The sequence below is a fragment of the Lepisma saccharinum genome, chromosome 1, assembly GCF_977018435.1.
Source record: "Lepisma saccharinum chromosome 1, izLepSacc3.1, whole genome shotgun sequence".
In the NCBI taxonomy this organism is placed as follows: domain Eukaryota; kingdom Metazoa; phylum Arthropoda; class Insecta; order Zygentoma; family Lepismatidae; genus Lepisma; species Lepisma saccharinum.
This window is the reverse complement of record NC_139229.1, coordinates 103,330,741-103,347,460: the sequence shown is the minus strand read 5'-3', so window position 1 is coordinate 103,347,460 and position 16,720 is coordinate 103,330,741.

Here is a 16,720-nt window from a genome sequence, read left to right as displayed (position 1 = left end):
ACATCCTTTGTTTATCACCCTGTATAGTCAAAATATTTCTTCGAACGATATTCTTGCTTCTAGGGAACTAGCACCGAACTGAAATGTCGCAAAATAACGTATACGAGGGAATAATGAAAAACTTAATGTCCCGCGGTGCCCAACCTGTGCCCCGCGAGGATTTGGTTTCACCACGAAATCAAAGTATGTTCCTTCGGCAATCACCCTGTATGCTCCACATATTTCTTCGAATCGTATTCTAGGTTCTAGGGCATTTTCAATGTTATTGTACGTACCGAGTATAAGGGGGAAATTTTAAAATTCCCTCATGACCAAACTGTGGCCCGCGAAGATCTGATAATCTAAGGTGTCGTAAGCACATCATTTGTTTATCACCCTGTATAGTCAAAATATTTCTTCGAACGATATTCTTGCTTCTAGGGAACTAGCACCGAACTGAAATGTCGCAAAATAACGTATACGAGGGAATAGTGAAAAACTTAATGTCCCGCGGTGCCCAACCTGTGCCCCGCGAGGATTTGGTTTCACCACGAAATCAAAGTACGTTCCTTCGGCAATCACCCTGTATGCTCCACATATTTCTTCGAATCGTATTCTAGGTTCTAGGGCATTTTCAATGTTATCGTAATTACCGAGTATAAGGGGGAAATTTTAAAATTCCCTCATGACCAAACTGTGGCCCGCGAAGATCTGATAATCTAAGGTGTCGTAAGCACATCATTTGTTTATCACCCTGTATAGTCAAAATATTTCTTCGAACGATATTCTTGCTTCTAGGGAACTAGCACCGAACTGAAATGTCACAAAATAACGTATACGAGGGAATAATGAAAAACTTAATGTCCCGCGGTGCCCAACCTGTGCCCCGCGAGGCTTTGGTTTCACCATGCAATCAAAGTACGTTCCTTCGGCAATCACCCTGTATGCTCCATATATTTCTTCGAAGCGTATTCTAGATTCTAGGGCATTTTCAATGGAATCCTACGTACCGAGTATAAGGGGGAGATTTTAAAATTCCCTGATGTCCAAACTGTGGCCCGCGAAGATCTGATAATCTAGGGTGTCGTAAGCACATCATTTGTTTATCACCCTGTATAGTCAAAATATTTCTTCGAACGATATTCTTGCTTCTAGGGAACTTGCACCGAATTGAAATGTCACATAATAACGTATACGAGGGAATAATGATAAACTTAATGTCCCACAGTACCCAACCTGTGGCCCGCGAGGTGTTGCTTCTACCATAAAATCAAAGTACGTCCCTTTGGCAATCACCTTGTATGCTCCACATATTTCTTCGAATCGTATTCTAGGTTCTAGGGCATTTTCAACGTTATCGTACGTACCGAGTATAAGGGGGAAATTTTAAAATTCCCTCATGACCAAACTGTGGCCCGCGAAGATCTGATAATCTAGGGTGTCGTAAGCACATCCTTTGTTTATCACCCTGTATAGTCAAAATATTTCTTCGAACGATATTCTTGCTTCTAGGGAACTAGCACCGAACTGAAATGTCGCAAAATAACGTATACGAGGGAATAATGAAAAACTTAATGTCCCGCGGTGCCCAACCTGTGCCCCGCGAGGATTTGGTTTCACCATGAAATCAAATTACGTTCCTTCGGCAATCACCCTGTATGCTCTATATATTTCTTCGAATCGTATTCTAGGTTCTAAGGCATTTTCAATGGAATCCTACGTACCGAGTATAAGGGGGAAATTTTAAAATTCCCTCATGTCCAAACTGTGGCCCGCGAAGATCTGATAATCTAGGGTGTCGTAAGCACATCCTTTGTTTATCACCCTGTATAGTCAAAATATTTCTTCGAACGATATTCTTGCTTCTAGGGAACTAGCACCGAACTGAAATGTCACAAAATAACGTATACGAGGGAATAATGAAAAACGTAATGTCCCGCGGTGCCCAACCTGTGCCCCGCGAGGATTTGGTTTCACCATGAAAGCAAAGTACGTTCCTTCGGCAATCACCCTGTATACTCCATATATTTCTTCGAATTGTATTCTAGGTTCTAGGGTATTTTCAATGGAATCCTACGTACCGATTATAAGGGGGAAATTAAAAATTCCCTCATGTCCAAACTGTGGCCCGCGAAGATCTGATAATCTAGGGTGTCGTAAGCACATCATTTGTTTATCACCCTGCATAGTCAAAATATTTCTTCGAAGGATATTCTTGCTTCTAGGGAACTAGCACCGAACTGAAATGTCGCAAAATAACGTATACGAGGGAATAATGAAAAACTTAATGTCCCGCGGTGCCCTAACTGTGCCCCGCGAGGATTTGGTTTCACCACGAAATCAAAGTACGTTCCTTCGGCAGTCACCCTGTATGCTCCACATATTTCTTCGAATCTTATTCTAGGTTCTAGGGCATTTTCAATGTTATCGTACGTACCGAGTATAAGGGGGAAATTTTAAAATTCCCTCATGACCAAACTGTGGCCCGCGAAGATCTGATAATCTAGGGTGTCGTAAGCACATCATTTGTTTATCACCCTGTATAGTCAAAATATTTCTTCGAACGATATTCTTGCTTCTAGGGAACTAGCACCGAACTGAAATGTCACAAAATAACGTATGCGAGGGAATAATGAAAAACTTAATGTCCCGCGGTGCCCAACCTGTGCCCCGCGAGGATTTGGTTTCACCATGAAATCAAATTACGTTCCTTCGGCAATCACCCTGTATGATCCATATATTTCTTCGAATCGTATTCCAGGTTCTAAGGCATTTTAAATGGAATTCTACGTACCGAGTATAAGGGGGAAATTTTAAAATTCCCTCATGTCCAAACTGTGGCCCGCGAAGATCTGATAATCTAGGGTGTCGTAAGCACATCCTTTGTTTATCACCCTGTATAGTCAAAATATTTCTTCGAACGATATTCTTGCTTCTAGGGAACTAGCACCGAACTGAAATGTCGCAAAATAACGTATACGAGGGAATAATGAAAAACTTAATGTCCCGCGGTGCCCAACCTGTGCCCCGCGAGGATTTGGTTTCACCACGAAATCAAAGTATGTTCCTTCGGCAATCACCCTGTATGCTCCACATATTTCTTCGAATCGTATTCTAGGTTCTAGGGCATTTTCAATGTTATTGTACGTACCGAGTATAAGGGGGAAATTTTAAAATTCCCTCATGACCAAACTGTGGCCCGCGAAGATCTGATAATCTAAGGTGTCGTAAGCACATCATTTGTTTATCACCCTGTATAGTCAAAATATTTCTTCGAACGATATTCTTGCTTCTAGGGAACTAGCACCGAACTGAAATGTCACAAAATAACGTATACGAAAGAATAATGAAAAACTTAATGTCCCGCGGTGCCCAACCTGTGCCCCGCGAGGATTTGGTTTCACCATGCAATCAAAGTACGTTCCTTCGGCAATCACCCTGTATGCTCCATATATTTCTTCGAATCGTATTCTAGATTCTAGGGCATTTTCAATGGAATCCTACGTACCGAGTATAAGGGGGAGAATTTAAAATTCCCTGATGTCCAAACTGTGGCCCGCGAAGATTTGATAATCTAGGGGGTCGTAAGCACATCATTTGTTTATCACCCTGGATAGTCAAAATATTTCTTCGAACGATATTCTTGCTTCTAGGGAACTAGCACCGAACTGAAATGTCACAAAATAACGTATACGAGGGAATAATGAAAAACTTAATGTCCCGCGGTGCCCAACCTGTGCCCCGCGAGGATTTGGTTTCACCATGAAATCAAATTACGTTCCTTCGGCAATCACCCTGTATGCTCCATATATTTCTTCGAATCGTATTCCAGGTTCTAAGGCATTTTCAATGGAATCCTACGTACCGAGTATAAGGGGGGAATTTTAAAATTCCCTCATGTCCAAACTGTGGCCCGCGAAGATCTGATAATCTAAGGTGTCGTAAGCACATCCTTTGTTTATCACCCTGTATAGTCAAAATATTTCTTCGAACGATATTCTTGCCTCTAGGGAACTAGCACCGAACTGAAATGTCGCATAATAACGAATACGAAGGAATAATGAAAAACTTATTGTCCCGCGGTACCCAACCTGTGTTCCGCGAGGATATCGTTTCACCTTGAAATCAAAGTACGTTCCTTCGCCAATCACCCTGTATGCTCCATATATTTCTTCGAATCGGATTCTAGGTTCTAGGGCATTTTCAATGGAATCGTACTTACCGAGTATAAGGGGGAAATTTTGAAATTCCCTCATGTCCAAACTGTGGCCCGCGAAGATCTGATAATCTAGGGTGTCGTAAGCACATCCTTTGTTTATCACCCTGTATAGTCAAAATATTTCTTCGAACGATATTCTTGCCTCTAGGGAACTAGCACCGAACTGAAATGTCGCATAATAACGAATACGAAGGAATAATGAAAAACTTATTGTCCCGCGGTACCCAACCTGTGTTCCGCAAGGATATCGTTTCACCTTGAAATCAAAGTACGTTCCTTCGCCAATCACCCGGTATGCTCCAAATATTTCTTCGAATCGGATTCTAGGTTCTATGGCATTTTCAATGTTATCGTACGTACCGAGTATAAGGGGGAAATTTTAAAATTCCCTCATGACCAAACTGTGGCCCGCGAAGATCTGATAATCTAGGCTGTCGTAAGCACATCATTTGTTTATCACCCTGCCTAGTCAAAATATTTCTTCGAACGATATTCTTGCTTCTAGGGAACTAGCACCGAACTGAAATGTCGCAAAATAACGTATACGAGGGAATAATGAAAAACTTAATGTCCCGCGGTGCCCAACCTGTGCCCCGCGAGGATTTGGTTTCACCACGAAATCAAAGTACGTTCCTTCGGCAGTCACCCTGTATGCTCCACATATTTCTTCGAATCGTATTCTAGGTTCTAAGGCATTTTCAATGTTATCGTACGTACCGAGTATAAGGGGGAAATTTTAAAATTCCCTCATGACCAAACTGTGGCCCGCGAAGATCTGATAATCTAGGTTGTCGTAAGCACATCATTTGTTTATCACCCTGTATAGTCAAAATATTTCTTCGAACGATATTCTTGCTTCTAGGGAACTAGCACCGAACTGAAATGTCACAAAATAACGTATACGAGGGAATAATGAAAAACTTAATGTCCCGCGGTGCCCAACCTGTGCCCCGCGAGGATTTGGTTTCACCATGAAATCAAATTACGTTCCTTCGACAATCACCCTGTATACTCCATATATTTCTTCGAATCGTATTCCAGGTTCTAAGGCATTTTCAATGGAATCCTACGTACCGAGTATAAGGGGGAAATTTTAAAATTCCCTCATGTCCAAACTGTGGCCCGCGAAGATCTGATAATCTAAGGTGTCGTAAGCACATCCTTTGTTTATCACCCTGTATAGTCAAAATATTTCTTCGAACGATATTCTTGCCTCTAGGGAACTAGCACCGAACTGAAATGTCGCATAATAACGAATACGAAGGAATAATGAAAAACTTATTGTCCCGCGGTACCCAACCTGTGTTCCGCGAGGATATCGTTTCACCTTGAAATCAAAGTACGTTCCTTCGCCAATCACCCTGTATGCTCCATATATTTCTTCGAATCGGATTCTAGGTTCTAGGGCATTTTCAATGGAATCGTACTTACCGAGTATAAGGGGGAAATTTTGAAATTCCCTCATGTCCAAACTGTGGCCCGCGAAGATCTGATAATCTAGGGTGTCGTAAGCACATCCTTTGTTTATCACCCTGTATAGTCAAAATATTTCTTCGAACGATATTCTTGCCTCTAGGGAACTAGCACCGAACTGAAATGTCGCATAATAACGAATACGAAGGAATAATGAAAAACTTATTGTCCCGCGGTACCCAACCTGTGTTCCGCAAGGATATCGTTTCACCTTGAAATCAAAGTACGTTCCTTCGCCAATCACCCGGTATGCTCCAAATATTTCTTCGAATCGGATTCTAGGTTCTATGGCATTTTCAATGTTATCGTACGTACCGAGTATAAGGGGGAAATTTTAAAATTCCCTCATGACCAAACTGTGGCCCGCGAAGATCTGATAATCTAGGGTGTCGTAAGCACATCATTTGTTTATCACCCTGTATAGTCAAAATATTTCTTCGAACGATATTCTTGCTTCTAGGGAACTAGCACCGAACTGAAATGTCGCAAAATAACGTATACGAGGGAATAATGAAAAACTTAATGTCCCGCGGTGCCCAACCTGTGCCCCGCGAGGATTTGGTTTCACCACGAAATCAAAGTACGTTCCTTCGGCAGTCACCCTCTATGCTCCACATATTTCTTCGAATCGTATTCTAGGTTCTAAGGCATTTTCAATGTTATCGTACGTACCGAGTATAAGGGGGAAATTTTAAAATTCCCTCATGACCAAACTGTGGCCCGCGAAGATCTGATAATCTAGGGTGTCGTAAGCACATCATTTGTTTATCACCCTGTATAGTCAAAATATTTCTTCGAACGATATTCTTGCTTCTAGGGAACTAGCACCGAACTGAAATGTCACAAAATAACGTATACGAGGGAATAATGAAAAACTTAATGTCCCGCGGTGCCCAACCTGTGCCCCGCGAGGATTTGGTTTCACCATGAAATCAAATTACGTTCCTTCGACAATCACCCTGTATACTCCATATATTTCTTCGAATCGTATTCCAGGTTCTAAGGCATTTTCAATGGAATCCTACGTACCGAGTATAAGGGGGAAATTTTAAAATTCCCTCATGTCCAAACTGTGGCCAGCGAAGATCTGATAATCTAAGGTGTCGTAAGCACATCCTTTGTTTATCACCCTGTATAGTCAAAATATTTCTTCGAACGATATTCTTGCCTCTAGGGAACTAGCACCGAACTGAAATGTCGCATAATAACGAATACGAAGGAATAATGAAAAACTTATTGTCCCGCGGTACCCAACCTGTGTTCCGCGAGGATATCGTTTCACCTTGAAATCAAAGTACGTTCCTTCGCCAATCACCCTGTATGCTCCATATATTTCTTCGAATCGGATTCTAGGTTCTAGGGCATTTTCAATGGAATCGTACTTACCGAGTATAAGGGGGAAATTTTGAAATTCCCTCATGTCCAAACTGTGGCCCGCGAAGATCTGATAATCTAGGGTGTCGTAAGCACATCCTTTGTTTATCACCCTGTATAGTCAAAATATTTCTTCGAACGATATTCTTGCCTCTAGGGAACTAGCACCGAACTGAAATGTCGCATAATAACGAATACGAAGGAATAATGAAAAACTTATTGTCCCGCGGTACCCAACCTGTGTTCCGCAAGGATATCGTTTCACCTTGAAATCAAAGTACGTTCCTTCGCCAATCACCCGGTATGCTCCAAATATTTCTTCGAATCGGATTCTAGGTTCTATGGCATTTTCAATGTTATCGTACGTACCGAGTATAAGGGGGAAATTTTAAAATTCCCTCATGACCAAACTGTGGCCCGCGAAGATCTGATAATCTAGGCTGTCGTAAGCACATCATTTGTTTATCACCCTGCCTAGTCAAAATATTTCTTCGAACGATATTCTTGCTTCTAGGGAACTTGCACCGAATTGAAATGTCACATAATAACGTATACGAGGGAATAATGATAAACTTAATGTCCCACAGTACCCAACCTGTGGCCCGCGAGGTGTTGCTTTTACCATAAAATCAAAGTACGTCCCTTTGGCAATCACCCTGTATGCTCCACATATTTCTTCGAATCGTATTCTAGGTTCTAGGGCATTTTCAACGTTATCGTACGTACCGAGTATAAGGGGGAAATTTTGAAATTCCCTCATGACCAAACTGTGGCCCGCGAAGATCTGATAATCCAGGGTGTCGTAAGCACATCCTTTGTTTATCACCCTGTATAGTCAAAATATTTCTTCGAACGATATTCTTGCTTCTAGGGAACTAGCACCGAACTGAAATGTCGCATAATAACGTATACGAGGGAATAATGAAAAACTTAATGTCCCGCGGTGCCCAACCTGTGCCCCGCGAGGATTTGGTTTCACCATGAAATCAAATTACGTTCCTTCGGCAATCACCCTGTATGCTCCATATATTTCTTCGAATCGTATTCCAGGTTCTAAGGCATTTTCAATGGAATCCTACGTACCGAGTATAAGGGGGAAATTTTAAAATTCCCTCATGTCCAAACTGTGGCCCGCGAAGATCTGATAATCTAGGGTGTCGTAAGCACATCCTTTGTTTATCACCCTGTATAGTCAAAATATTTCTTCGAACGATATTCTTGCCTCTAGGGAACTAGCACCGAACTGAAATGTCGCATAATAACGAATACGAAGGAATAATGAAAAACTTATTGTCCCGCGGTACCCAACCTGTGTTCCGCGAGGATATCGTTTCACCTTGAAATCAAAGTACGTTCCTTCGCCAATCACCCTGTATGCTCCATATATTTCTTCGAATCGGATTCTAGGTTCTAGGGCATTTTCAATGGAATCGTACGTACCGAGTATAAGGGGGAAATTTTGAAATTCCCTCATGTCCAAACTGTGGCCTGCGAAGACCTGATAATCTAGGGTGTCGTAAGCACATCCTTTCTTTATCACCCTGTATAGTCAAAATATTTCTTCGAACGATATTCTTGCCTCTAGGGAACTAGCACCGAACTGAAATGTCGCATAATAACGAATACGAAGGAATAATGAAAAACTTATTGTCCCGCGGTACCCAACCTGTGTTCCGCGAGGATATCGTTTCACCTTGAAATCAAAGTACGTTCCTTCGCCAATCACCCTGTATGCTCCATATATTTCTTCGAATCGGATTCTAGGATCTATGGCATTTTCAATGTTATCGTACGTACCGAGTATAAGGGGGAAATTTTAAAATTCCCTCATGACCAAACTGTGGCCCGCGAAGATCTGATAATCTAAGGTGTCGTAAGCACATCATTTGTTTATCACCCTGTATAGTCAAAATATTTCTTCGAACGATATTCTTGCTTCTAGGGAACTAGCACCGAACTGAAATGTCACAAAATAACGTATACGAGGGAATAATGAAAAACTTAATGTCCCGCGGTGCCCAACCTGTGCCCCGCGAGGATTTGGTTTCACCATGCAATCAAAGTACGTTCCTTCGGCAATCACCCTGTCTGCTCCATATATTTCTTCGAATCGTATTCTAGATTCTAGGGCATTTTCAATGGAATCCTACGTACCGAGTATAAGGGGGAGATTTTAAAATTCCCTGATGTCCAAACTGTGGCCCGCGAAGATCTGATAATCTAGGGTGTCGTAAGCACATCCTTTGTTTATCACCCTGTATAGTCAAAATATTTCTTCGAACGATATTCTTGCCTCTAGGGAACTTGCACCGAATTGAAATGTCACATAATAACGTATACGAGGGAATAATGATAAACTTAATGTCCCACAGTACCCAACCTGTGGCCCGCGAGGTGTTGCTTTTACCATAAAATCAAAGTACGTCCCTTTGGCAATCACCCTGTATGCTCCACATATTTCTTCGAATCGTATTCTAGGTTCTAGGGCATTTTCAATGGAATCCTACGTACCGAGTATAAGGGGGAAATTTTAAAATTCCCTCATGACCAAACTGTGGCCCGCGAAGATCTGATAATCTAGGGGTCGTAAGCACATCATTTGTTTATCACCCTGTATAGTCAAAATATTTCTTCGAACGATATTCTTGCTTCTAGGGAACTAGCACCGAACTGAAATGTCACAAAATAACGTATACGAGGGAATAGTGAAAAACTTAATGTCCCGCGGTGCCCAACCTGTCCCCCGCGAGGATTTGGTTTCACCATGAAATCAAATTACGTTCCTTCGGCAATCACCCTGTATGCTCCATATATTTCTTCGAATCGTATTCCAGGTTCTAAGGCATTTTAAATGGAATCCTACGTACCGAGTATAAGGGGGAAATTTTAAAATTCCCTCATGTCCAAACTGTGGCCCGCGAAGATCTGATAATCTAGGGTGTCGTAAGCACATCCTTTGTTTATCACCCTGGATAGTCAAAATATTTCTTCGAACGATATTCTTGCTTCTGGGGAACTAGCACCGAATGGAAATGTCACAAAATAACTTATACGAGGGAACAATGAAAAACTTATTGTCCCGCGGTGCCCAACCTGTAGACCGCGAGGATTTGGTTTTACCATGAAATTAAAGTACGTTCCTTCGGCAATCACCCTGTATGCTCCCTATATTTCTTCGAATCGGATTCTAGGTTTTAGGGCATTTTCAATGGAATCGTACGTACCGAGTATAAGGGGGAAATTTTGAAATTCCCTCATGTCCAAACTGTGGCCCGCGAAGATCTGATAATCTAGAGTGTCGTAAGCACATCTTTTGTTTATCACCCTGTATAGTCAAAATATTTCTTCGAACGATATTCTTGCCTCTAGGGAACTAGAACCGAACTGAAATGTCGCAAAATAACGTATACCAGGGAATAATGAAAAACTTAATGTCCCGCGGTGCCCAACCTGTGCCCCGCGAGGATTTGGTTTCACCATGAAATCAAAGTACGTTCCTTCGGCAATCACCCTGTATGCTCCATATATTTCTTCGAATCGTATTCTAGGATCTAGGGCATTTTCAATGGAATCGTACGTACCGAGTATAAGGGGGAAGTTTTGAAATTTTCAATGTTATCGTACGTACCGAGTATAAGGGAGAAATTTTAAAATTCCCTCATGACCAAACTTTGGCCCGCGAAGATCTGATAATCTAGGGTGTCGTAAGCACATCATTTGTTTATCACCCTGTATAGTCAAAATATTTCTTCGAACGATATTCTTGCTTCTAGGGAACTAGCACCGAACTGAAATGTCACAAAATAACGTATACGAGGGAATAATGAAAAACGTAATGTCCCGCGGTACCCAACCTGTGCCCCGCGAGGATTTGGTTTCACCATGAAATCAAAGTACGTTCCTTCGGCAATCACCCTGTATGCTCCATATATTTCTTCGAATCGTATTCTAGATTCTAGGGTATTTTCAATGGAATCCTACGTACCGAGTATAAGGGGGAAATTTGAAAATTCCCTCATGTCCAAACTGTGGCCCGCGAAGATCTGATAATCTAGGGTGTCGTAAGCACATCCTTTGTTTATCACCCTGTATAGTCAAAATATTTCTTCGAACGATATTCTTGCCTCTAGGGAACTAGCACCGAACTGAAATGTCGCATAATAACGAATACGAATTAATAATGAAAAACTTAATGTCCCGCGGTGTCCAACCTGTGGCCAGTAGTATAAAAGTATATACTACTGGGGCGAGAAAGTATGAGCCCCCCTCAGGCAGATTTGGCTACACTTAAAACTAGCTCAAGATGTGCATATGAGCTTATTGCTCAAGTGTGGTACTCTGTCTAACCCAAGATTTTTGTAAAAATGCCCTCGGGAATTTCCCGGGAAAGTATGACCCCCCTCAGATTGATTTGCCTACACTTACAAAAGCTACATGTGTGAGATTGTTGTCCATAAGCTTGTTAAAAATATGGCCTTCTTGATATTGTTTTTGCTACACCTAAAACTAAGCCAAAAATGCTCATAAGAGCCACCCACACCCACCCACCCACACCTACACATATTTGCTTCCGGTCCACTTCCGGTTTATTTGACAGACACCTGTGTTCTTTAGGTTTATTAAGTATAGAGTTTTGATTTGAACCCCAAGAAATTTTATATAATAAACCAACATCAAAAATGCCAAAGCCAAACATATTTACACACACACACACACACCCCCCCCCCACACACACACACACACACTAGGTATACAAAGCACACTGCTGAATCCAACTGATATTTTTTATTAAGTATAGAGTTTTGATTTGAACCCCAAGAAATTTTATATAATAAACCAACAACAAAAATGCCAAATCAAAAATATTAACACACATACACACACACTAGGTATACAAAGCACACTGCTGAGCCCAACTGATATTTTTTATTAAGCATAGAATTTTGATTTGAACCACAAGAAATTTTATATAAATACCAAAGCCAAAAATATTAACTAACATACACACACACACACACACACTAGGTATACAAAGCACACTGCTGAACCCAACTGATATTTTTTTGTTAAGCATAGAATTTTGATTTGAACCCCAAGAAATTTTATATAATAAACCAACAACAAAAATGCCAAATCAAAAATATTGTAATCAATGCAATAAGAATATATCCAGCCCTAATTGGGCTAAGCACCAAAGGAATTGTAATCCAGACAAATGCAGAACACCCACAAAAATATGCCCAAAATGCCATAGAAAATATAGCATGGAATACTTCACATATAAACATATGGGTACTTGTTCTGTACAGTCATCAACATTGCCCCCACAACCATCTACATCTGGTCTGAAAAGGAAGCTTGAAACACCTGTTAATGCTAGAGCAGCAAAGCAGCCACGCTATGAACCTATCCATAGCAGTTTTGCTGGCCAACTTAGGGATCACCGTTTTGTATCAGAGCCAAGATGTGATATTAAGAATTTTTTGAACAGTGTAAATTCTAATGTGCAGGCAATTCTAAATGCACAAAATGGCTCTTATAAGCTGTCCCTCAAATTGTTTACACAATAAAAGAAACCAAATGGCACAAAATTTACACAGCCCCACATAACAGAAACTGTAGCTGTATATTCAAATGCAAATTTAGACAAAATAATAAACAGTTTGATAGAGCAATTGAATATTAAACACTCTGAATTTGCTGCAAAAGAATCAGGATGGAGCCTATGCGGAACTCCACACAAGCTCTATGTTAATATTTCTGAATTCAGCCCATTACAAGGTTCCACATATGTGTCTTTACCTGACAATATCAAAAACAAAAAAGCCGTGGTTAACATAGAAAATAATGATGAGAAATGTTTTCTGTGGTGTATTTTAGCTGCTTTGTATCCAGTTTTAAATAATCCAGATAGAATAAGTTATTATAAACAGCATGAACATGATTTTGATGAAGCAGTGGAGGGCTTAAAATATCCAATGTCAGTTCAGAATATTGATAAATTTGAAAAAAAGGCCAGGGATATGAATGGTAAACAATTATCTATTAATGTATTTATTTGTTCTACTGGCCGTGGCAATTGCTTGATAGCACCTCTCAGAATCAGTACACTTGATGTTGATTCTGCTGTCCCGATTGATCTGCTCTTAATTGAAGGGGATGGCACATATCATTACACTCTGATACACAGTCTTGAAGCTTTAGTCAGAAAACAACTAGACAAAACTCATAGAATATTCAAGTTGTGCAGAAGATGTTTGACTGTATTTGATGGTAAAAAAATAATAAATGGGGTTAGTGAAGTGAATGCAGAAATTGCTAAAAACAAGTTAATTGAACATTTAAAATACTGTGGCAACCATAAACCTGTTCATGTGGTGATGCCTAGTCCAAGTGAAAATGCCAAATTCAAAAAATTTGAAGCCTTGTTGGAACACCAAGCATATATAGTCTGATTTTGAATCAAACCTCAAACCCCTTGCATTCTGCAGCCCAGATCCTGATGAATCTTCAATTACATCATACCAGTTACATGAACCTTCTAGTTTTTATTATGTTGTTGTACAGGATGGTGTTGTTAGTGAAGAATATTTATACATGGGACCAGATGCCATCAAAGAATTTGCACATAGAATAGAAAATGAGTGCCATAACATAGCATCTAATGTCTTATTAAAATCAAAACCCATGTTGCCTTTAACAGAGGATCAGATTGAAGATTTCAACAATGCAGAAAAATGCCCGGTATGTGATTCTGAATTTTCAGATACAAATATCAAGGTGCATCACCATTCTCATACAGATGGTAAATTCAAAATGGCCCTGTGTAATAGCTGTAATATTAAGATCCAGAGACCAAAATTTGTCCCTATATTTTGCCATGGTGCATCCAATTATGATTGTCATCATTTGATCAGGTACGAGGGGTTTGACAAGCAGAATTTAAATATTTTAGCAGAAAATGATGAGAAATATATTGCTATTAGCAAGATAATTAAAGTTAATGGTGTTCCCATTCACTTCAGATTTCTTGATTCCTACAGAATTCTGTCGGCTAGCCTGGCTACACTGGCCAGTCAATTATCTGATGATCAATTCAAAATCACATGTGCTTTGTTTCCAAATCAGGACCTGAAATTAATTAGGCGGAAGGGTGTATATCCATATGACTATGTTACAGATTTTTCTAAATTTGATGAGTGTTCTCTGCCACCACAACAAGAGTTCTACAGCAAACTCAGAGCATCTGGAATCACTGATGATGATTATATATATGCCCAGTTGATGTGGGACAACTTAAAATGTCAGACACTTGGTGATTATCATAAAGCATATTTAAAACTTGATGTGTCTCTCTTAGCTGATATACTTCAGGCATTTAGAAAATCTTCCATGGAAAATTATAAACTGGATCCAATGTATTTCTACAGTGCTCCAGGCCTAGCATGGTCTGCAATGTTTTTGAATACTAAAATGTAATTGGATCTGATCCAAGATCAAGACATGTATCTGTTTATGGAGCAATGTATAAGAGGGGGCATAGTGCAATGCTCTCAGAGATATGCCAGAGCTAATAACAAATATATTCCTGATTATGATCCAGCACTGCCATCAAATTATATACTGTATGTAGATGCCAACAGCCTGTATGGTTATGCTATGATGGATAAATTGCCATATGCAGGGCTTGAGTGGGTTGAAGATCTTAAGGATTTTGATGACAGTGACTATGGTCTATTCTTAGAGGTTGATCTGACAATTCCTGATGATTTACACAACACATTTTCTGATCTGCCCCCAATTCCTGAGGTTAAGTGTTCACCTGGCTCTAAACAGAAGAAGCTAATGATGACTCTAGAGTCAAAACAGGATTATGTCATATATTACAAAAACCTCCAGTTCCTGATGCATCATGGTGTTCAAGTGACCAAAGTTGGCAAAGTTTTGAGGTTCAGGCACTCAAGATGGTTGAAGCCATATATTGATACAAACACAGAGCTTCGAACATCTGCAATGAGCCAATTTGATAAGACCTTGTTTAAATTGATGGTAAATTCAGTGTATGGCAAAACTATAGAAAATGTCAGAAAACTTAATACTGATGTTAAATTAATTACTGACCCCAGCCGGAGCAAAAAATTAATAGCAAAGCCTAATTTCAACTACAGAAGAATTTATGATGAGAATATGGCACTTTTCAACATGAAAAAAACATAGATTAAGTTTGATAAGCCTATTTATGTAGGGGCTGTGATATTAGAATTGGCCAAATTACACATGCTAAAATTGTATTATGATGTGCTGAAGCCTTTTTATGCTGATCGTGTAAAACTGATGTACATGGACACAGATAGCTTTATTCTTGATATTCAGACAGAAGATGTCTATCAAGATATGTCACAGCCTGTATTGCTTGAATATTTTGATACCAGTGAACATACAAAGATTCAACCCCACAACAAAAAGGTGCCTGGCAAGTTAAAAGATGAGACACTTGGTGATGTTATTGTGGCATTTGCTGGGTTAAGGTCCAAGATGTACAGTTTTGAAACATGTAGTGGTGTTGTTGCAAAAAAAGCCAAGGGCATTGGCAGAGTAACTGTGGACAAAGAGCTCCAATTTGAAGATTACAAAAATTGTCTCAAAACCCAGAGTTTAATAAGAACATCAGAATGCAGAATTCAGAGTAAAGATCACTTGTTGACTACAAATGTTGTAAGAAAAATTGCTCTGGACCCACATGATGATAAGAGATGCATTTTATCATGTGGCATACATACTCTACCATGGGGTCATTGTGACTTGAGAAGTGGCAATCAATGCCCAATTACAGAGCATGATTTGAAATAAATAAACATGCCTATGAACTTATTTGGGTTCAAAAAACAGGCTATTATGGACCTGCCAACACCAGCACCCTCTTCTGATATAATATCTAAACTAAGTGGTTTGTTAATTATTCATCTGAACAGCATACTTACAGATGTTGATGATAAAACAGGTAAAACATTGTACATATTTAACAATAATTTAAATCACTACCAGTTACCTGTAGGTGGTCAATTACAATTTATTACAACCCCCGAGGGTAATGTCAAGATTTCAATAGGGAGAAATATTTATAGAATTAAGCACTCAAACATGATTTCTGGCGCTGTATATACTGTTTCTGCTGGTGACTGCTTATATATTGAGGTCCCAGGATCCTATGACAAGCTTATACCTTTTTTTATAGAATTAAGAATTAGATATTCAATAATAAATAACCACTAAAACAAAAATGCCTAATGATATATTTGGCCATACAAGGCATGAAGATCACAGTGATGCTTGATGTCAGAGTAAAAAAATTAAGAAGTGATTTACAAGCTTTACAAACCACACTCAATGCCAGTCTTCAACTAGAAATTACAAATTTACAATCACAATGCATGGACCCTCTTCTTAAAATTGATTCTGAACTCAAATTGCTGCTTCAAAAATATACTGATTTGGCTACATTAGATAATTTTCAAAGTTTAGAGGAGGCTGTAGCAGCTCTTGAAGCCAAATTTAAGACTCAGGCTACCAACTCTGAGCAATTGAAACAACAATTAGAAGAACAGATTAATAATGTCCAGGCACAGCTCCAAACAATTGTCAAAAGCATAAAGTCACAAGAAGATTTTGATCTAG